The 24,291-nt window shown below is 39.3% G+C and overlaps 2 non-coding genes across 2 annotated transcripts; both read right to left on the bottom strand.

The window, feature by feature from the left end:
* Positions 1-1,866: 1,866 nt before the first annotated feature.
* LOC140550396 (U4 spliceosomal RNA) lies at positions 1,867-2,007 on the bottom strand. Its single transcript, XR_011979100.1, has one exon. It is a non-coding gene; the product is annotated as a U4 spliceosomal RNA (small nuclear RNA).
* Positions 2,008-4,443: 2,436 nt separating this feature from the next.
* LOC140550427 (U4 spliceosomal RNA) lies at positions 4,444-4,584 on the bottom strand. Its single transcript, XR_011979129.1, has one exon. It is a non-coding gene; the product is annotated as a U4 spliceosomal RNA (small nuclear RNA).
* Positions 4,585-24,291: the final 19,707 nt, after the last annotated feature.

Consider the following 24,291-nt stretch of genomic DNA (forward strand, 5'->3'; position numbering starts at 1 on the left):
CCGCTTTGAATTTGGTGTATCCAAATCCCAGGCTGCTTTATGATGCCACCCCTGATTAAATCATTAAACTGTATCCGGTAGCTAAAACTGGTAAACAGAGGACCTCTAATTTAAAAAGGAGTGGAAAATGCTTCCTTTTTTCTGGTACCAACCTAGCCACTGTGTTTTGGACCAGCTGCAGGCGAGACAGGGTTGACTGCCCAGGAGCAACCACAGAATATGGTTTTGTGTAAAAAATATACCCATATGCATTTGTCGGTGAGTTCATATCTGTGATTGTTATTTACTATTCAATTCTAAGTTGTGTGGAGAGTTCACCTGGGCTTGGAAGTAAAATAGTTTTAGTAAATGAAATAATGAAACAGTTCATTTAATTAGACGTATTATCTATATCACTGTGCTATGTTAACCAGCGATTAAAAAAAATAACAAATCAATACCTTAACAGGCGTGGTCTTTGTGCTCCATTAATTGACATTACCAGTTCATATAGGTGCCGAAAATTAGGAGATGTCGTGTTGACAGCAGTTACGGATCTGGGATTAGGATTTTATAAGTCCTATTTATGTGTATTTTGGGTGACAATATCTGATCCCAAATCCCAGATCCGCTTCATAGGTTTCTTTTTGCTTATGTTTTATCCTTTTGAAATGTGACGCAGTGAAACTTTCTGAGGGTTAAGCACGGGAGTTTTATATACGCTATTTTAGGCTAGGATACTTTCTATTGTGAACACTGACTGTAACAGGTTTTCGCAGAAGCTTGTTCCGATAATCAAAAGAGCTGTCGCTGTACTTTCTATAGTGAACACTGAGTTTAACAGCTTTCCACATCCAATCAAAACAAATGTCGCTGTAATGCCTTAGCGGGTTCTACACGTGGACACCCCACTGTAGATAATTCGTGGTTTCCTAGTCCTTCTTATAAACCTCGGTGTTTATGTGACTCATTTGTTGTATTTGCCTGACTTGACCCTGGGTATAGACGGGTTTCTCTGTGACGTCATCACAGAGGCGGTCGCGCACCCCCGGGACTGAAAGCGACAGAGAGCAGCAGCCTGCACGCTATTGAGCAAAAATAACAAAGGGTTGTCTTGCAGTAAACTACAAAAAACGCAGAGAAGATGGATGGTTTAATATTCAGAGGGAAACCGTAAAGAGATTTTAATTCGAAAAAAAAAGAACAAATGAAAGCAAACAAACTGATCCAACTGAAACTGAATTTTATTATTGGGTCAAAAAGAAAACATTAGGAAATCTGCGATGATTCCAGCAGTTGACTGATCCAGTAACCCTGTGACTCGTGCCCTGTCAAGGGGGTTCTCCTGCCATACGTGCAATAATTTTGGATAGGCTCCGGTCCCACCTTGACTCCGAGCGGGAAGAAACAGAAAGTAAGATGAATGAGTAAGTTTGGTGCTAATGCTAAGCAGCTTGGCACTTAACAGAATTCGTTACAAAGCATAATGTGACATTTTGCTGCTTAACCCTTACTTCATTACTAGTCAGCTTTGATCTTGTACATTTGACCTAGAAACGAACCAGTAATAACAAACGCGAGATCATGTTTAAAAACAATATAATCCTAGTGATGCACTTCGATATTACTGGAAATCGATGTATATGAGTCTTAGAAAGCAATGCTATTGTAAAAGTCTTATTTCATTAAGTTTTAGCTGTACAGGATCAAGCTATGAACTGGTCAACAACAGATTCCCCCCTTGTGGTTGCGTGCTTATTAGACTCAAAGACCTCGCTTCTATTTTAAGTCCGAAAGTATATAAAACACTGCATTGCATGTACCTCATCCCTAATGACACCAACCAAAAAGCACTCTAACAAACCTATTTTTAACCAGACTTGTCAGTCCCCGTAGAGACTGTCAAAAATTGCCAGTACCGACTATATTGCAAGTCGTTACGGCGGGGTATTGGGTAAAGTTTTCAACTAGCAATAATCGCGCCTCGGATAAACCTCATAGGCTACGATACTGCCACTGCGCAAAGCTGACTTCATGTTCCGTGGAGTTGAAGACTTTAGGGTCTGCGCTACTGACCTCACTGACGGTGTGTTCCCAAATCATGCTTAAAACCCTCTCAAACCACTAAACAAGGGGACTACACAACAGGTGAAGCTTTTTAACCAAAGTAATGTGCAAATCAACACTGCGAGCATTCATTTAGAAAAGTCCGCGTAAAGTTAACGAAAAGGCAGCGATGCATGTTGGGTAGCGAGAGGAGAGTGTTGGTAAATTAGAAGTAGAGGTAGGTATGAGTTTGGACAGTTAATTAGCATAGAAACATTGAGTAGGTTCCACAAAATAGCCCTTTTCCTATCCTCTGAACAACAAGCCAGAAGATCAGCTTGGATTATTTCGTTCAAGATATTTATTGCTGCATTGCAAGAAAAACAATGAATGGCAAGTAACATAAAACACCTCATATGCAATCATGAATTTCAGAAATGCAACGAAAATTGATGCTTATGTAAGATTAATGATGTTTGTGTTATGCATTTGTTTTAACAAAAGGGATTCTCCTAAGTCAGGCAGGGGAAGTGTTCAGAAAGTCTCTGCAGGGACCGCTTTGAATTTGGTGTATCCAAATCCCAGGCTGCTTTATGATGCCACCCCTGATTAAATCATTAAACTGTATCCGGTAGCTAAAACTGGTAAACAGAGGACCTCTAATTTAAAAAGGAGTGGAAAATGCTTCCTTTTTTCTGGTACCAACCTAGCCACTGTGTTTTGGACCAGCTGCAGGCGAGACAGGGTTGACTGCCCAGGAGCAACTACAGAATATGGTTTTGTGTAAAGAATATACCCATATGCATTTGTCGGTGAGTTCATATCTGTGATTGTTATTTACTATTCAATTCTAAGTTGTGTGGAGAGTTCACCTGGGCTTGGAAGTAAAATAGTTTTAGTAAATGAAATAATGAAACAGTTAATTTAATTAGACGTATTATCTATATCACTGTGCTATGTTAACCAGCGATTAAAAAAAATAGCAAATCAATACCTTAACAGGCGTGGTCTTTGTGCTCCATTAATTGACATTACCAGTTCATATAGGTGCCGAAAATTAGGAGATGTCGTGTTGACAGCAGTTATGGATCTGGGATTAGGATTTTATAAGTCTTATTTATGTGTATTTTGGGTGACAATACCTGATCCCAAATCCCAGATCCGCTTCATAGGTTTCTTTTTGTTATGTTTTATCCTTTTGAAATGTGACGCAGTGAAACTTTCTGAGGGTTAAGCACGGGAGTTTTATATTCGCTGTTTTAGGCTAGGATACTTTCTATTGTGAACACTGACTGTAACAGGTTTTCGCAGAAGCTTGTTCCGATAATCAAAAGAGCTGTCGCTGTACTTTCTCTTGTGAACACTGAGTTTAACAGCTTTCCACATCCAATCAAAACAAATGTCGCTGTAATGGCTTAGCGGGTTCTACAAGTGAACACCCCACTGTAGATAATTCGTGGTTTCCTAGTCCTTCTTATAAACCTCGGTGTTTATGTGACTCATTTGTTGTATTTGCCTGACTTCACCCTGGGTATAGACGGGTTTCTCTGTGACGTCATCACAGAGGCGGTCGCGCACCCCCGGGACAGAAAGCGACAGAGAGCAGCAGCCTGCACGCTATTGAGCAAAAATAACAAAGGGTTGTCTTGCAGTAAACTACAAAAAACGCAGTGAAGATGGATATTTTAATATTCAGAAGGAAACCGTAAAGAGAATTTAAATCGAAAAAAAAGAACAAATGAAAGCAAACAAACTGATCCAACTGAAACTGAATTTTATTATTGGGTCAAAAAGAAAACATTAGGAAATCTGCGATGATTCCAGCAGTTGACTGATCCAGTAACCCTGTGACTCGTGCCCTGTCAAGGGGGTTCTCCTGCCATACGTGCAATAATTTTGGATAGGCTCCGGTCCCACCGTGACTCCGAGCGGGAAGAAACAGAAAGTAAGATGAATGAGTAAGTTTGGTGCTAATGCTAAGCAGCTTGGCACTTAACAGAATTCGTTACAAAGCATAATGTGACATTTTGCTGCTTAACCCTTACTTCATTACTAGTCAGCTTTGATCTTGTACATTTGACCTAGAAACGAACCAGTAATAACAAACGCGAGGTCATGTTTAAAAACAATATAATCCTAGTGATGCACTTCGATATTACTGGAAGTCGATGTATATGAGTCTTAGAAAGCAATGCTATTGTAAAAGTCTTATTTCATTAAGTTTTAGCTGTACAGGATCAAGCTATGAACTGGTCAACAACAGATTCCCCCCTTGTGGTTGCGTGCTTATTAGACTCAAAGACCTCGCTTCTATTTTAAGTCCGAAAGTATATAAAACACTGCATTGCATGTACCTCATCCCTAATGACACCAACCAAAAAGCACTCTAACAAACCTATTTTTAACCAGACTTGTCAGTCCCCGTACAGACTGTCAAAAATTGCCAGTACCGACTATATTGCAAGTCGTTACGGCGGGGTATTGGGTAAAGTTTTCAACTAGCAATAATCGCGCCTCGGATAAACCTCATAGGCTACGATACTGCCACTGCACAAAGCTGACTTCACGTTCCGTGGAGTTGAAGCCTTTAGGCTCTGCGCTACTGACCTCACTGACGGTGTGTTCCCAAATCATGCTTAAAACCCTCTAAAACCACTAAACAAGGGGACTACACAACAGGTGAAGCTTTTTAACCAAAGTAATGTGTAAATCAACACTGCGAGCATTCATTTAGAAAAGTCCGCGTAAAGTTAACGAAAAGGCAGCGATGCATGTTGGGTAGCGAGAGGAGAGTGTTGGTAAATTAGAAGTAGAGGTAGGTATGAGTTTGGACAGTTAATTAGCATAGAAACATTGAGTAGGTTCCACAAAATAGCCCTTTTCCTATCCTCTGAACAACAAGCCAGAAAATCAGCTTGGATTATTGATATTTATTGCTGCATTACAAGAAATAGAATGAATGGCAAGTAACATAAAACACCTCATATGCAATCATGAATTTAAGAAATGCAACAATAACTGATGCTTATGTTAGATTAATGATGTTTGTTAGACGTATTATCTATATCACTGTGCTATGTTAACCAATGATAAAAAATAACAAATCAATACCTCAACAGGCGTGGTCTTTGTGCCCCATTAATTGACGTCACCAGTTCATATAGGTGCCGAAAATTAGAAGATGTCTTGCTGACAGCAGTTACGGATCTGGGATTAGGATTTTATAAATAGATATGATACTTTCTATAGTGAACATTGACTGTAACAGGTTTCCTCATAAGCTTGTTCCGGTAATCAAAAGAGCTGTCGCTGTACTTTCTATAGTAAACACTGAGTTTAACAGCTTTCCACATCCAATCAAAACAAATGTCGCTGCAATGGCTTAGCAGGATCTACACGTGGACATATATAATATACATATAATACATATATACATATAAAATGTGTGTAGAGTTTTTGTGCGTGTATATATATCACACCGATTAGTTAGAGTTAGGAAGAAGAAGAACAGCCGGTGGAACAGCAGTTTATGATCTAGGGACTCCAGAGCATGGGTTAAAGGTAGTGTATATGTTAGGCAAAGTTTTCCAAGACTGATATGGTTACTGGGCTAAGCCCCGGATGTTTACATCAACACTTTCTTTACCATCTGCCATTGCACATTTAGCTGTTTGAAGTGAAATCATTCAAGAAGTTGACAAGATCATACACCTAACAGTTACACCTAGGGCCCAGCTCATTCTATACTCTAATAACTCACTTTCATTGCAAGCTCTTCACAAGGGTCATCAGGTAGGCACCTCCTTTTGTTAATAAAATAATAATAAAAGTAAAACTTAGTAATGGGTTACTTGGACTGTATTTGTTTTAATTGATTGCTCAACTGTGATAAATGCATGCACACAGCAGAGGGCAGCCTTGCGCAATGAAATAATTGCGCTCAGAATTCATGTTAACGTGTGATTACATCTATCCAAACAGAAGCATATCTAATTGAGAACAAGAAATCACTTATAGTTCTGCAAATTCTTATTTGTCTGCAAATTCGCATGCATGACCTTCTAATAGTCTCTTATAGGTGATATTTGAAGTGCCAGACTGATACCGACAGCTTGTGATGGGCGTGTGATGGCAATGCATCAGCCTCAATGAACTCCCTTTAGGTTCCCTAATTTACTATTCCACTTACTTTCCTCAGTCCGTGAGAGGTTGAACCCAATTAACCCTTGCCTCTGCTTTTGGTTCAGAGCATGATTTTCACTCCCGTGGCCTGCATACACCTAGGCCTGTGGTGCAGGATGGCAACTAAAGCACTTATTCTTAAACAAAGCTGCTTGCACTCACTGCTTATAAAGTTTCAGGGTATGTTATAAAATAAAATGCAGTGTAAATGAAAAGGGCCTTATAGTTACACAATAAACTTGCCTTTATCTCACCTACTGTCTGGACTGATGAGAAGTCTTGATTTGGTTGGCTCAGATGACTGAATGTGTGAAACTGCATACATGTTGAATTGAGAAATTTTAAGCGCTCGCCTAACCCTGATGTACACAACAGTTCTGCTAGATTGTCACTACAGAACACACATTTCTCCATTTTCTATGAAAAAAAAGCTCAGTGACAGTATTTATCCATTGGAAATTAACTTTAGAGCATTCTAAAGCTATTTCAGTTATGGTGAAGTGCTGGAAATTAATATCTAATGCTATTCATCCATTCTTGTTTTCCCAGAGAGTAGAAAGTAATTTGCTGAATAAAGGCAAGTGTGAGCATTTTGGATGAGTAGGATCGATACAGTCAGAGGTGTGCTGTGCTTTGCACTTGGGTTTGCCATTTGCACACCAGAACCAATTAAAGAGGATCAATAGGAGCTTATGAGACACAAAGTGTTGGTCGCAGGTGTTACTGCAGATTGGCAAAGATTGGAGGGCCTGCTGGTTCTTTTCATCTTATTAGAAACCCCAGACTCTCTGGCGCTCTCCCTTAGTGAATCCTGCCATGGGGCCTCAGGTGGGCCAGGTGTGACTGCATTGACTTTGTGTTTTGAGAAGACTAGACTTACAAGTTATTTCAAAGTGAAAACATTTGGCTTGAATTTTGGCTTCTCTGTGACACTGGCTCCTTTAGAATTCCTCATTTGTTTTTTATATATGTTTTTCTTTTTACACTCCAATGCTTAGCTGACTGATATTAATTGATTTAATTTTGAACATAGTGTTTGTGGACAACTCAATGACGTTTTTTAAAATATAAGTATATTTATGCTTAGTGGGCAGATCGTCAGACAAGTTGTACTGACTATTTAACCATCTGGTAAATACAACCTTTTGATGAGCACTTGAATGCAGCAAGTCCCTTCAAAATTAAACAGGTTTTTGTTACTGTGGCTTTAAATCCTACAATTTTTCTTGCATTTTAGATTTTTTAGGTTTCCATATATGGACTGTATGAACAAGGAAGTGAATAGTATGTATTGAACTTTAACAGTGTTTACTGTGATGTGACAACCTAGTAAGGTATGTGTGATGGTAAGCATTCAGTAACACAGTATTAAATTGTGACATTTGGTGCCTTATAGCTGCATGGCCAAGACTAAAGAAGCAAAATATTGCCAAACATATCTTGTCTGACAGATTAGTCACAAAATTGTGTCAGAAAATGTCACTTTTCACAGAACTCTCACTTTCAGGACATTGGATGTCCATCACAATATCATGCTAGTTATGTAACCAGAGCTAATGCCTTATTTAGTGTGGAATCAGATATGAAGCAAAGTCAGTCAATTGACTCCACAACAAAAAGCTCCATAGTAAATCTGTTATGCAATCACTGATGGCTAAGCTGTGGGCAGGTAAAGGAGCGGCTCCCATTACGGCAAGTGAAAGTGGAGTGTCATTATTCCTGATGTAAATGGAACACTTGCAGGGTGAGTGTGCAGTAATGTGAGAAGGTGCGGGAGGGCGATCCGTCAATAAGCACTCTCGCCCTGCCAACGCTAGAAGACTAATGCCCCTGTGATGCTGACGGATTGGTCAACTAACAATGATGGAGTGCTGCCACTGAGTTGTTGTGAAAGCCCTTGAGTCATCCAGTAGTCTGAATCGGATTGAGGTGTGGCGGAAAGGAGTCTTCAATGGACCAGTGTTTCTGTGCTTTAAAGCTGTATTATACTAAATTTCATTGTTTAGGATGTGTCATACTACATCCTGACAAGTTTTATTCAAATGCAAAGCATTCTTATCTTGAATACTATAACATGAATTATCTGAATTATTACAATTAAACTAAGGATCTGGGGCTGCAGAACCACGCAGATACACACCAATGCCTGAAACCTCTCCTCTTTCAAACCACTGTCTCCCCTTTATATGCTTTATACATGTAGCTCCTCCCATTCCCCGACTGGAACCTACCATGTGCAATCTCTAGGTTAATACAGATCAAGGTGTGTACGTTGTTTAACCAAGATTTGATGATTTTGTGCATGTTAAAGCACCTCTTTACACACACACTTTATACATGACACTAAAAACAGCTAAGCATTCTTTTCTTTATCATTTGTAGACAAATATTTTTAAACACAGGTTCATCTACTCTACACTCAACAGTGTTTTCCAGCAAACTGATATAAAATCTAATAGTCACTCTGACACACAAGTGCACATTTGTTCAGAATCTTTACATTTCATTTCATTTCAGTAATTAGCTAACACAAAATATTCTATGAAAAAGACTGCAACACCAACTACAGCTCCAGCTTTAGTTGTTTAAAAATGATGTAATTGTGATCGTTAAAAAAAAAAAATAAAAAATAAAATATATATATATATATATATATATATATATATTGCATGGCGAAATGCGATCTCAAGACACTAAAAAGCTGTTACACATGGACCACTATGCAGAAATTTGGGGGGTACAGTACTCCCCCACCCCACCTCCCTCTCTATCACCCCTAAATCTACACCTTTGTACAAGACTAGGATGAGAACCACTGCAATAAAGTCAGAACCTCTTCTTCATCCTGTCTCCCCTCTCTAAGGTCAGATGATGATGCATGTTCTATACTTGACTCATTCCATTTCAGTCACATAGAGACACACTCACTCACACACAGACATGCGCACATACACACAGAGTTATGGTCCATCATAGTTTTAGGCTGTGGCTCTTTCCTGAAAGGTCAGAAAAGTTTGATATTTACAGCTGGCATACATCATCCACACAGGAGGTTTATTGGAGCCTGACAGCTGACAGAGTGCTGCTAACAGGCACATGGATGTTTTAGCGCCATCAGGTTGTGTTTGCTCCTGCCTGTGATCACAACCGATGAGTCACATTCCTGTATGTAGCTCTTAGTTCCAAGGTTATTGGGAAGTTTTACTGGCTTTTTGCTACAGAAAACTTAACAACAAAAAGCCATGATCAGTGTGTGTCGATATATATATATATATATATATATATATATATATATATATATATATATATATAAACACCATCTCATCAACCGTAGCAAACTGCGATAGCAAAACATTAACATTTACTCTGGGCCAAGCTACTCTGCAGGCAGGCACATACTTACATCGCAAGCATGTTTTGTACACTGACTTGCCAGCTTGTCACCGTGACACCTCTACATTATTGGCCATTTCAACAAGAGCACCTACCACACTGGTGCATTTTAAAGGTTCACAGTTCCTGATTGTATTTGTTGTTACACAATTCATCATCCTCTACAACATCCATGTATGGAAAAAGACCATCATGAAGACCAATGGTGATCAGAAACAAGAATTTGAAACTGGTAAATGTCTTAGTAGATGGAAACTGTTATATAAGGTTACACTATCTAAGCAAATATTGTACTTAAACCTGTATGCACTGTATACACACAATGGGATGTTTTCTTTCAAATTAAGAAATGTCCCTGCCCGTAGCATTAGATGCTTAATTGATCCCTGGGAAACCAAATATTAGAGTGACCAGACGTCCTCTTTTCCCTGAACATGTCCTCTTTTTGGGATGTAAAAAAGTGTCTAGTCTGGATTTTTAAATTGTGTAAATAGTCTGGGATTTCGCATTGATTTGAGGTGTTCTTAACAACTCCACAGCTGCTGTGTGGATATTTACAGCTTCAAATATTGTTTAAGCCCCACCCACCACGGCTGATTGGATACAGCCTAAACATTTGAAAGCAAATGCAATTCAACACTCTGACTTTCTAACTTTTTATTTTATTAAAATTTGTTAATGCTTTTTTTAAAGGCATGAAGTAAAAACTGAATTTAAAAGGTCATAAAAGTTAAACTTATTAAGGCTTATTAAGTCTATTAAGGCTTTTCCTTGGTAAATGAGTGAATGTTTATGTAGTAATGTAATGTTACTTAATGTAATAAACTAAGTAACTAAATACATACACACTGCCATGATTCTACAACTTAGGCCTACTTGAAGCCCCGAGTCACAACTTCCTCATCACAACGCCTGTGCCCTTTTTTTTATAGAAAACCAACATATGGTGACCCTACCATATATGAACATTTACACTATACATTTTTAGATACCTGCTCGCATTTCAAGCAAAAACCTTTCCCTTATTTACTTCACTTTATTTATCATTTGTATGCACATTTTTACTTTATTTACTCCTTGTGTGCACTTTTGTTGTTAGTTTGTCCTCTTAGTTTTGTCATTTGTGAACATGTTTGTGCAGAGAGTGTTTTGCTGGTCTTTTCTTTTAGACCTCCCTATTACTCAATGTCAGCAACACCAATCAAAACCAAGTTTGAAATCCATGAAATCCATTTTCTTCAGTGAATCTAATCTAATAAATTCTCACTGAAATGTCAGACTGCTGGAAGGGGTGGTGAAAAACACTTGTAGTCAATTGCAGTTCTTGTTTTCTGGTACAAGGCATGTTTTAATTGAGTTAATTGTCTGTAACCAAAAGCTAAGAAGCCAGTTTGGGCTCTAAACGTACTCTCAACAAAATCAAATACATTCAGGCAGCAAATCATGTTTTCTTCAATTTACTTATTGCAGTTTTTATTCTAATTACTGATTATTGAGAAGACAAATACTGTGTTCCACTTTCATTCCAGTTTCAAATGAATGCAAAGCAGTCATGCATCTCTTAATAGTGTTAATGGATCCATTCCCAGTGTGGCATCAGATCATTTTGAACAAATGAAATAACCACACTCAAAAGAAAAAGCTGGAAATTTTAAGGGGAACCAAAACAACATGCTTGCATTAGCTTGTTTGTGTTGTGTCTGTATTCTCTTTATGCTTTTATGTTGCTTTCCGAGTATGGAAATAAAATGTTCCGGGTTGCTTTTTCCCCATTAGTGAGGTGACCTGTTGACTTAGGGGCTGGCTGTGCATCCATGTTGCTGTACTATTTCTGTGGTTTTCCAGCTGTAGTTTAAACCTTTTAGCTAAACTCATGGGAATTGATGTTTTTGTCTTGAATTGTTTCCTGCTGGTGAAATGCCACAGACAGCTTTGCTTACACGTTTCTGAATGGAGAATGAGAGAATGGAAGTACAAGGGACAGGTAAGATTAGGCTTTTCATCTCCAAGGACAGTCCAGCAACCCTAGATAACACCGGTACATCAAGGTGACTTTGACTAGCATCTGATAAAAGCTCCATTGAATTATGCATGGGCTACCTAGGCACTGTTCTTTTGGCAGATAGGGGTGGGGTGGTGTTCAATAGCAGCCATTAGCTGCAGTCTGGAAGGCTTTCAAAGACAAAAAATTAAACTTGCCAAAGGTTGCAGCAAGACAGAGAGGAAACAGTTTAATAACAAAGATACAGGGGATGGAGCTGGGTCTCTGTTTGCTCCATGTGATCTGATTACCTTTTCCATTGAACTGTGAGAGGAGGGACGGGCAGGTGGGGAGAGAGAAAGCACAGAGCCCATCAGGCAGGTGTTTACTGGGCAGAAGCGGTCAGTGTCAAACCTGCTGAGAAGGTCTGCTATGCTGCTGGTAGCTAAGTGCTGCTCAAGGGCCTAGACAGGTCCTCACCCTTAAGACACCACAGGTGTATATCTGAAGAAGCTGCATTCAGCCTTTCATTAATTTGCCATTCGGAAGGCAAATTAAATAAGGTAATCTGTAATGCTGTGTATGTCTAATAACAATGATGAAGACAGATAACAACCGATAATCACACTTAACAATTCACAGTTGACAATCAAGTTGACAAGCAGGGGTGCACCTATAAGGCTTTTATGGAGGAATTTAACAGTCCCAAACTAATAATAATCTGAATTGAGGAGTACAGTCCTGCTCATCATTATTGGCACCCATAAAGTTTAAGTACAGAATCAAGTGAAACAGCTTTTTAGAGCACTTGTGTTTAATACAAAAGAGCAAGTGGTAAACAACAATTGACAACAAAAAACAAGAGAAAAAAATAGAAGAACATAAAACTTGCTGTAACACTGGTATTGGCACCCTTTACATTAAATTAGAATGGAAACACATTTTGACTCACCTGTCGTAAATCACTAATGAGAATCACCTGTGATAAATTGTCTGAAGAAGTGCTATTATTACACAAGACACAAGATGGTATAAGGCCATCTCCAAAGACCTTGGTATCCCAGTTTCAACAGTGCTCAATAAGAAGTTTAGCTTAAATTTAAAGTTAAATTTAAAGTTTTAAGTTTGCCAAGCATGGAACCATCAAGAACCTCCCTGGACATGGGGGAAAGAGGAATATTGACAAGAGAAGTCTTTGAAGGTTGGTATGAATGGTGGAAAAAACACCACGTTAAACATCCAAAGACCTAAAGGCCAACCTGGAACAGTCTGGGATCATGGTTTCAACAAGTATCATGCGCCACACACTAAACCAAGCAGAGCTTTATGGGCTAAGGCCAAGGAAGAAACCATTGCTGAAGAAAAAACATAAAGGAACGACTAATCTTTGCCAAAGAGTCTCTTGACAAACCACAATCCTTCTGGGAAAATGTTCTGTGGACAGGTAAAACAAAAATAGAGCTTTTTGGCAATGCAAAGCATTGTTTGTTTACAGATGGCACAATGAAGCTTATAAGGAAAAGAACATCCCAACCAACAGTTAAATATAGTAGAGGATCCATAAAGCTGTTGGGGTTGCTTTGCTGCGTCTGGTACTGGAAGCCTTGACAGTATCACAGGAATCATGAAATTATCAAGAGATTTTAGAACAAAATGTCTTACCCAGTGTAAGAAAACTTTGTTTATGGTCAAAGATTATGGATCCTTCACCAAGACAATGACCCAAAGCACACATCCAAAAGTACACAGGATGGTTTAAAATGGCCAGCAATGAGTCCTGACCTCAATCCTAACATACAGTGCATCCGGAAAGTATTCACAGCGCTTCACTTTTTCCACATTTTGTTAGGTTACAGCCTTATTCCAAATTGTATTAAATTAATCTCTTTCCTCAACATTCTACACAAAATACCCCATTATGACCATGTGAAAAAAGTTTTCTTGAGAGTTCTGAGAATTTATTAAAATTAAAAAACAAAGAAATCATATTTACATAAGTATTCACAGCCTTTGCTTAATACTTTGTAGAACCACCCTTGGCAGCAACTACAGCCTCAAGTCTTTTTGAATATGATGCCACAAGCTTGGCACACCTCTCTTTAGGCAGTTTTGCCCATTCTTCTTTGCAGTACCTCTGAAGCTCCTTCAGGTTGGATGGGAGACGTCTGTGCACAGCCATTTTCAGATCTCTCCAGAGATGTTCAATCGGATTCAAGTCTGGGCTCTGGCTGGGCCACTCCAGGACATTCACAGAGTGGTCCTGAAGCCACTCCTTTGAGATCTTGGCTGTGTGCTTCGGATCGTTGTCCTGCTGAAAAATGAACCGTCGCCCCAGTCTGAGGTCAAGAGCGCTATGGAGTAGGTTTTCATCCAGGATGTCTCTGTACATTGCTGCATTCATCTTTCCCTCTATCCTGACTAGTCTGGCAGTTCCTGCAGCTGAAAAACATCCCCATAGCATGATGCTGCCACCACCATGCTTGACTGTAGGGATGGTATTGGCCTTGTGATGAGCAGTGCCTGGTTTCCTCCAAACATGACGCCTGGCATTCACACCAAAGAGTTCAATCTTTGTCTCATCAGACCAGAGAATTTTGTTTCTCATGGTCTGAGAGTTCTTCAGGTGCCTTTTGGCAAATTCCAGATGGGCAGCCTTGTGCCTTTTACTAAGGAGTGGCTTTCGCCTGGCCACTCTGCCATACAGGCCTGATTGGTGGATTGCTGCAGAGATGGTTGTCCTTCTGCAAGGTTCTCCTCTCTCCACGGAGGAACGCTGGAGCTCTGACAGAGTGACCATCGGGTTCTTGGTCACCTCCCTGACCAAGGCCCTTCTCCCCCGATCACTCAATTTAGATGGCCGGCCAGCTCTAGGAAGAGTCCTGGTGGTTCCAAACTTCTTCCATTTACGGATGATGGAGGCCACTGTGCTCATTGGGACCTTCAAAGCAGCAGAAATTTTTCTGTATCCTTCCCCAGATTTGTGCCTCGAGACTATTTTGTCTCGGAGGTCTACAGACAATTCCTTTGACTTCATGCTTGGTGTTTGCGCTCTGACATGCAGTCAACTGTGGGACCTTATATAGACAGGTGTGTGCCTTTCCAAATCATGTCCAATCAACTGGATTTACCACAGGGGGACTCCATTTAAGCTGTAGAAACATCTCAAGGATGATCAGTGGAAACAGGATGCACCTGAGCTCAATTTTGAGCTTCATGGCGAAGGCTGTGAATACTTACGTAAATGTGATTTCTTAGTTTTTTATTTTTAATAAATTTTCAGAACTCTCAAGAAAACTTTTTTCACATGGTCATAATGGGGTATTTTGTGTAGAATTTTGAGGAAAGAGATTAATTTAATACAATTTGGAATAAGGCTGTAACCTAACAAAATGTGGAAAAAGTGAAGCGCTGTGAATACTTTCCGGATGCACTGTATAATCTTCAACTCTGGAGTGAGCGGAAATCTGCCATTGGGGAAAAGAACCCTGCAAAGCTGAGAAGTGCAAGAAGCTTAGAGATGGCCACAAGAAACATTTGGAAGCTCTCATAACTGCCAAAGGGTATGTAACCAAATATTAATGAGGGGTGCCTTTATTGTTGCACATGCTGTTTATTCTGTTTCTTACTTGAAATTGCAACATGTAAAATATTTTTTGTTGTATGCTTTCGCCGTGCTTTCGAATGTAAATAGGGAGATTAGTGAGGATGAGAGATGTTAGATATTACTGTGTATTTTCAAACAATCACTAAGCACTCCACTGTTTCTCTTCTCTGTATTTTGTGAAATCCATCTTTTTATTTGAAAGAAATCAGAGCTTTTCATCTCATGTCATCTATTGGCTCAAAAAACGCACAGCCACTACGCTCTATCATTCATCACTTTCAATTTAACCTTTTCTCCAAGCATCAGCAGCCCAGCCCCCTCTCTCACTCGTCATAATTTATGTCTGTTTCTTGGTAAAGGCCATTTACAAAACACTCTGTAACCTATTCCTGCCTCCACTCTCGTAATTGCCTGAGAAATTAGAAGCAGGCTGAATTGAAATCAATGGTAAAGAGTGATAACACTTGTTCCTACATATTTTATAATTATACGTTATTTATATTAAATAAGTCTGCTTCCTCTTGTACAATGTAAGGAAATAGAAAGTAGAGCAAATATGAGGTCTGTTAAGTCTAGCAAAATACTGGTTAAAAATTAGGCAATAAGGCAAATTTAAAGAAATATCTAATAAAAAAAACAGCTTTTGTCTGCAAATCTATTGGAGGTAATTTGACATGACATAGTAATGAAATAAAGCAAGGCACTAAATGAGACCTAAGTGAGCAGTCCATTAGTCTTGGAGGCAAAAAGTCAGCTAATATATTTTCATCTCACAAGATCACGGCACATGATGATTGATGTAATTAAAGCTGTCAAACAGAGTGTTTGTCCACTGGAGGAGGAAATTAGCTATTTAGCCTTGGATTTTGTAAATCATTATCACCACTGAGCATATTTACTGGACAGCAAATGGCCTATCAGCCTACCTCCAGCTAAGCTTGAAGGTTGCTTCCTACCACCCTCTACTGAACAAAATACTTTAAAACAGCTTTAATTTGGCTTATGATGAATCACAAAGAGTTTTTGTGTTTAAGTATAATAATTTATTTTACCCTGTTTAGTTATGTCTAGTTTTACCTGCTAGCCATATATAATCAGAACCATGTCATACACAATGCCACCACAAAAGCAAAAAAGCATATATAGGCAAGATTAGTCTGTCCAAAGCACATTGTTCCAGATGTCCTAGTCTTTGTCTATGTGTTCTCTGGTAAGTCTGTGGGTCGTGGCTAGGGTTTCCTCCCTTCAGTTGAAGTATTTATATCACCTCCATCTCTCAATATTGTTAAAATGAAGATCTAAGGTTTGTGATTAAACGTCAGAAAGGACAACTCGGATACACATGAGTTAACTTTGTCCAGAAATTATCACCAGATTAGATTTCTTGTGACTGTATTCATATGAAATCCAACAAAATAATCAGGCTCATTATAATTTCAATAAATTCATTGGGTTGCTGCACAAGTCATCATAATATGGCAGATTTGACAAGTGTCACTTTTATTGGCATGAAATGTTTGGACAGCTGCTGTGGAAACAATTACAGAGTTTAGTCTGACAAATATTTTTTTCACCAATTTACTCCAATTTCTTGTGGGATTCAAACAATAAATTAGTGTGTTCAAAGATCATGGGTGATTTTAGGTCCTATTCACCTGCCCACAGCCATACTGCGTTTGACAGCTTATTGGAATTTCCTAAAACTTTGCTTTATAGAAGTGTGCATGAAGTGGCCCTCTGACAGTCATTCCGCATCCTTCTGTTGCAGGCATAGATGCCAAGAAAGGGGGACAAGACTGAGAAAAACCATGGCAGTGAAACTATCGTACAGTCTGAAAACAGTTGGGATAGTGACATTGTTGTAAACATTTGGAGAGTAGTATTTCATCATGGAAATGATCATTTTACAAAGTGTGAAATTTTATGATACTTTATTAATGAGCCATGCTAACAAAAAGGTTTCATACATGAATGTAGGCAGTCAAAAATGAAAAAATGAATGAATATTATTTGGCATCCTAAGAACAGAAATGTGTGCAGTTATAAAAAAGAAAGAGCTGATTTGGCAGGTTTGATGAGATCATTGCTATTCTGATAAAAGTAAATATAGTTTTATAGTCTTAGAATATTTGTACATATTAATAAATTAAGAGATAGTTAGATGTTTTACCTAGAGAATTCAACATATTTGGGGCTAGTGTCAGCTGCTGGTAGACAGGTTTTAAGCTAAATTTTACATTGGCAGTCCTGCTTGTTCTGCCACAGCCTGACTGGCACACAGAAATTTTAATAAACATTTCATTTTAATGGAATTTATTTGCTTTTATTGTGTTTTAAATAACAATGCAACACTATACTACACTACCTGATAATGACACTATTGCTTAATTTTCTCCAAAGACATCCCAAATAGTTTTGCTCCTGATCATTATCTGATGATAGTATTACTTCAGTTGCTGAAGGGAAATTAACTGAACTAAAAAGAGTCTGTTTATTAGAGTTAATACACACAACACAATACAGGCTATTTGCCGAATCTTAATCTGAACACTTGCAAATTCAGTGTTTTTCCCTGCCCCTGCCCTCCCTATTTAAGATGGCACCCATGTGTGCTCTTTTTGCTGTCCTGTGTCAATCTGGCGCTGTTGTCTTATGTTGCAAAACAGACATTGCTTAAAAGGAAACACATTGACTTTATTAAAGAATTAGTAAGCTCAGCCATAAATGAAAAAGGTTCTAAGTAATTATGTATGTATGTTGTGAAACAGCTCCCATCCAACCATGATTTGCATGCCATGTATTCCTGAAAGCCAGCTATGATAAAATTAAATGAACAACTAAATAAGTGTCTCTAGAGGTAAATCTTCACATGCCTCTCTAATTTGCTCAAGAACTCAATTCATCTGCACACGTGTTCCTAATATAGTCTTTAAAACAATGCCGGAAGGTTTCATGAGCAGTACCATCAAAGAAACACTTTTAGTTCCCAAAAAGATCTGGTACTGCGAAGAACTTTTTAAGGACACATTGTTCTATGTCAAGTTAAGGGCTCTTTCTAGAACCAACTTTATGGGGAGAAGTAACTTTAAAAGGCTTTTCACACCTAAACAACTCATTAACATACACTAGTGACTAAAGAACCATGAGGAACCAAAGTTCATAATGTGCTGTCCTGTCTCCCACCACCTGCACTGGGTCTAAGAAGCATCCCAGGACAGAGCCGGCCCTCTTTATGAGCTTATTCAGTCTCTTCTTGTCTGCCGTCGATATGCTACTGCCCCAGCAGACCACTCCATAAAAGATCGTAGATGCCACCACTGTGTCGAAGAAAGTCCTCAGGAGTGCTCCCTTCCACAGTGTGGAAATTCACAGCAGAAAGGGATAGCAAGACACTCAGTTACAAAAACTTAGATAAATTACACTATATACACAAAATAAATAATAGAAGTAAAAAAAACAATAACTATTATTTACAGGTTATTTACAGGTAATTACAAATGACTCTTAATTGCACATGTGTGTGTGTGTGTGTGTGTGTGGGGGGGGGGGGGGGTGTATTGCACATTGAGGGGATCTCTATTCCCTGAACATGTGTGTGTAGTTTAAGTGTGTGTGTATGTGGTCCGCTGTGAGCAGTGCTGGTTGTGGAGTCTGATAGCAGCAGGAAGGAAGGACCTGCGATACCGCTCTTTTACACACTTGGGGTGAAGCAGCCTGTCACTAAAGGAGCTGCCCAGTGCTGCCAGAGTCTCACTTGTCCAGTGAATGTTTTTTTTACAGGACTGTGATTGCTGTTTGTGTTCCACACATTGTGAAATTGACAGAATATCAGTAGCATTTCTTTCTGCTACCTCACTATGCCAGAATGTTCTTCACAAATATTAGTTAGCAAAGTTTAGCTATTTAAGCAGAGCCTAGTGAACCCTGCAGACTCACTTCACTGACACTATTCAAGACATTGCTTTTTGGCACATGGTATTATATTACTGCTCTTACAGAGGCTAAATATTGAGCGAAAAAGGTAGTTTTAGAACATGTCACACCTGGCAACTTTATGTGACTAGTATCTGGACTGTATCCTGATTAGATTTGAGCCACATAAATTTACACTTGGTAGTCAAATGCGCCTCCGGTTAGTCAGAGAATAACATGTTATGTGGGACAGAATATGTAAAATTGCTCATTCTGTGGCAATTATTACTGTTGTTTCGGTTGTACTGTTTTTACACTGCTATAACATGGCTGAAATGCTTCTTAGTGATCAGATTTGTATCTGTTTTAAATTAGTCTTGTGTGCATTTACACTGCCATTTTATGTGGCTTGGCCTCATCTAGATATAAACAAGGTTTTTGTCAGTGGGCCAGTTATCTCACAGTGACAGTATTGTTGTGATTCTGAAGAGCTGAGGATAAAACTGTATATAAATAACCAGTTTTTTTGCCTAAATATACCTAGAAGCACTGCACGAGAACTGCATCTCAGTTTTAAATATTTTACCAGAAAATAAATATGTGGATGTGCCCAACAATGCAGTTGGCATTAAACTATCACAGCATGTGGAAGGCTCTGCTGAGGTTAATGCAAGCCAGAAAATTCATTAGGATTCATAATCTGTCCCTTGCTACTATAATGGCAAATGTCATTCATATGTGTAGTTTCAGTTAGCTACAACATAATCCAGCATGGTAGTGCATCAGTTTAAGATAAGATAAGATAAGATAGTCCTTTATTAGTCCCGCAGTTGGGAAATTCCCAGTAATTACACTAGTAATTACACTAATTACACTAGTAATGTCATGCAGTGGCCTATAAATAAATCATGTTTGGGAATGGGTTACCATCCCTACCAGACCTGCACACGGCCAGAACCAGGAAGCGTGTAGAGAACATCGTCTGTGATCCGTCACACCCTGGACATCACCTGTTCCAGTATCTTCCCTCAGGTCAGCGTTTCAGCCAGTTGAGGATCAAGGCCTCCAGACTACAGAGAAGCTTCTTCCGACACGCCATCACACTCATGAACAGCTGAACATTACAATCACTACATTCTGAATACAGTCTATTACATACAGTGGGGTATTTAGTCAGTCACCAATCGTGCAAGTTCTCCCACTTAAAAAAAGAGAGAGGCCTGTAATTGACATCATAGGTAGACCTCAACTATGAAAGAGACAAAATGAGAAAAACAAATTCTGAAAATCACATTGTCTGATTTTTAAAGAATTTATTTGCAAATAATGGTGGAAAATAAGTATTTGGTCACCTACAAACAAGCAAGATTTCTGGCTGTCACAGACCTGTAACTTCTTCTTTAAGAGGCTTCTCTGTCCTCCACTCAGTACCTGTATTAATGGCACCTGTTTGAACTTGTTAACAGTATAAAAGACACCTGCCCACAATCTCAAACAGTCACAATCCAAACTCCACTATGGTGAAGACCAAAGAGCTGTCGAAGGACACCAGAAACAAAATTGTAGACCTGCACCAGGCTGGGAAGACTGAATCTGCAATAGGCAAGCAGCTTGGTGTGAAGAAATCTACTATGGGAGCAATAATCAGAAAATGGGAGCCCTACAAGACCACTGCTAATCTCCCTCGATCAGGGGCTCCACGCAAGATCTCAGCCTGTGGGGTCAAAATGATCACAAGAACAATAAGCAAAAATCCTAGAACCACACGGGGGGACCTAGTGAATGAGCTGGGACCAATGTTACAAAGGCTACCGTCAGTAACACACTACGCCACCAGGGATTCAGATCTTGCAGTGCCAGACGTGTTCCCCTGCTTAAGCCAGTACATATCCGGGCGCGTCTGAAGTCTGCTAGAGAGCATTTGGATGTTCTGGAAGAGTATTGGGAGAATGTCTTATGGTCAGATGAAACCAAAGTAGAACTGTTTGGTACAAACACAACTCGTTGTGTTTAGAGGAGAGTGAATGCTGAGTTGCATCCAAAGAACACCATACCAACTGTGAAGCATGGGAGTGGCAACATCATGCTTTGGGGCTGTTTCTCTGCAAAGGGACTAGGATGACTGGTCCGTGTACAAACCGGATTCCAAAAAAGTTGGGACACTAAACAAATTGTGAATAAAAACTGAATGCAATGATGTGGAGATGGCAAATGTCAATATTTTATTTGTAATAGAACATAGATGACAGATCAAAAGTTTAATCTGAGTAAATGTAACATTTTAAAGGAGAAATATGTTGATTCAAAATTTCATGGCGTCAACAAATCCCAAAAAAGTTGGGACAAGTAGCAATAAGTGGCTGGAAAAAGGAAATTGAGCATATAACGAACAGCTGGAAGACCAATTAACACTGATTAGGTCAATTGACAACATGATTGGGTATAAAAAGAGCTTCTCAGAGTGTCAGTGTCTCTCTGAAGCCAAGATGGTAAGAGGATCACCAATTCCACCTTTGTTGCACAGAAAGATGCAGCAATACCAGAATGGTGTTACCCAGCGTAAAATAGCAAAGACTTTTAAGTTATCATCATCAACCATGCTTAACATCATCAAAAGATTCAGAGAATCTGGAACAATCGCTGTGCGTAAGGGTCAAGGCCGTAAAACTCTACTGGATGCTCGTGATCTCCGGGTCCTTAAACGTCACTGCACCTCAAACAGGAATGCCTCTGTCAAGGAAATAACAGAATGGGCTCAGGAATACTTCCAGAAATCATTGTCAGTGAACACAATCCACTGTGCCATCCGCCGTTGCCAGCTGAAACTCTACAGTGCAAAGAGGAAGCCATTTCTAAGCAAGCTCCACAAGCTCAGACGTTTGCACTGGGGCAGGGGTCTTTTAAAATGGAGTGTGGCAAAGTGGAAGACTGTTCTGTGGTCAGATGAGTCACGATTTGAAGTTCTTTATGGAACACTGGGACGCCATGTCATCCGGACCAGAGAGGACAAGGATAACCCAAGTTGTTATCAACGCTCAGTTCACAAGCCTGCATCACTGATGGTATGGGATTGCATGAGTGCTTGTGGCATGGGCAGCTTGCATGTCTGGAGAGGCACCATTAATGCAGAGAACTATGTTCAGGTTCTAGAACAACATATGCTCCCATCTAGACGTCATCTCTTTCAGGGAAGACCCTGCATTTTTCAACAAGATAATGCCAGACCACATTCTGCAGCAATCACAACATCATGGCTACGTAGGAGAAGGATCCGGGTACTGAAATGGCGAGCCTGCAGTCCAGATCTTTCACCTATAGAGAACATTTGGCGCATCATAAAGAGGAAGGTGCGACAAAGAAGGCCCAAGACGATTGAACAGTTAGAGGCCTGTATTAGACATGAATGGGAGAGCATTCCTATTTCTAAACTTGAGAAACTGGTCTCCTATGTACCCAGACGTCTGTTGAGTGTTGTAAGAAGAAGGGGGGATGCCACACAGTGGTAAAAATGGCCTTGTCCCAACTTTTTTGGGATTTGTTGACGCCATGAAATTTTGAATCAACATATTTCTCCTTTAAAATGTTACATTTACTCAGATTAAACTTTTGATCTGTCATTTATGTTCTGTTACGAATAAAATATTGACATTTGCCATCTCCACATCATTGCATTCAGTTTTTATTCACAATTTGTTTAGTGTCCCAACTTTTTTGGAATCCGGTTTGTACATGAAAGAATGAATGGGGCCATGTATTGTGAGATTTGGAGAGCAAACCTACTTCCATCAGCAAGGGCATTAAATACTAAATGTGGCTGGGTCTTTCAGCATGACAATGATCCCAAACACACTGCCAGGGCAACAAAGGAGTGGCTTCGTAAGAAGCATTTCAAGGTCCTGGAGTGGCCTAGCCAGTCATCAGATCTCAACCCCATAGAAAATTGATTTTCTGATTTTTTTTTTTCTCATTTTGTCTCTCATAGTTGAGGTCTACCTATGATGTCAATTACAGGCCTCTCTCATCTTTTTAAGTGGGAGAACTTGCACAATTGGTGACTGACTAAATACTTTTTCCCCACTGTACATACATCCTATCCAGATGTTCTCTTACTCCTCACTCTTCTTTCTCTGTACTGCACTTTTATTTATCTGATAGTGTTTCAGAACAATCTGTACTACCATCTAAACCAGTGACTCCTCTGTTCTCCATATTTATATTTATTTAATCCAGTCTGCACTGTTCTTTACTGCTGCACTTAGCACTTTACTTTAAATATACAACTCTGTACATGTTAAGTTTACAGGTGTGTCTGTGCATTACTTCTGTAATGTCAGTTATCGTGCACTGTGAGCTACTGTAACCAAAAACAAATTCTTTGTATGTGTAAGCATACTTGGCCAATAAAGTCTGATTCTGATTCTGATTCTGAATTGAGCCACACAGGCTTCTAGCTTCCTCAAATTTTGAATGCACTCCAGCTGTCTTTAATTTGTGTTGAAAGATCCAAATATGGTGAAAAAAGATCTTGCACTCTGAATTATGTAGAAGCTGATGCGGTGAGATACTGAGAGTTGGTTTCGTTCTGGTTCCTCTCTGGCACAGATCAAAGAAGCTGAGTTTGGAGCCTGTTACCTCTCTTTGGCCTGGTGTACTCGCCTCAGCCAGGCAGGAAAGGAGTGGAGCTACCCTAGGCAATGGTGATGAGAAACACACAAAGAGACCCTGCCAAAGCCTCAGTCTCATTCTACTAACATATGCCTACAATTGTTTTTTTTCTTATTTCAATAAACATCTGAAAATGGATTAACTTTAAAGTACATTTCATGTCCCAAAGTTTCCAAACACTCTTTTACAATCAGTGAATATGTGTACTTTAAAATCTCTTAAATAAAAATGAAACTCTTTATGATGTTAGTTCATGTCCTCGGTCATATTAAGCATAAGTCATTGGGATTCTAATTTCTTAAACAAAATTCTTCTCTTCTTGTTGTGCTGACTGTACTACCAGTTTTTCATCTCTGTCGTCCAGCGAAGCAGCCTGGGTCTGCCTCCATGGTTGTTTTGTAATCCAATCAAATCTCAATTAATATTATCAAGCCACGGCCACAGTTATATCCCACCTGCCGGTCCTGTTTCATTTGAAAATCTGTCTCATTAAATAAGAAAACTGTGTTTCTGATGTTCTATATACGAT

This window comes from Salminus brasiliensis, chromosome 2 (assembly GCF_030463535.1).
Source record: "Salminus brasiliensis chromosome 2, fSalBra1.hap2, whole genome shotgun sequence".
In the NCBI taxonomy this organism is placed as follows: domain Eukaryota; kingdom Metazoa; phylum Chordata; class Actinopteri; order Characiformes; family Bryconidae; genus Salminus; species Salminus brasiliensis.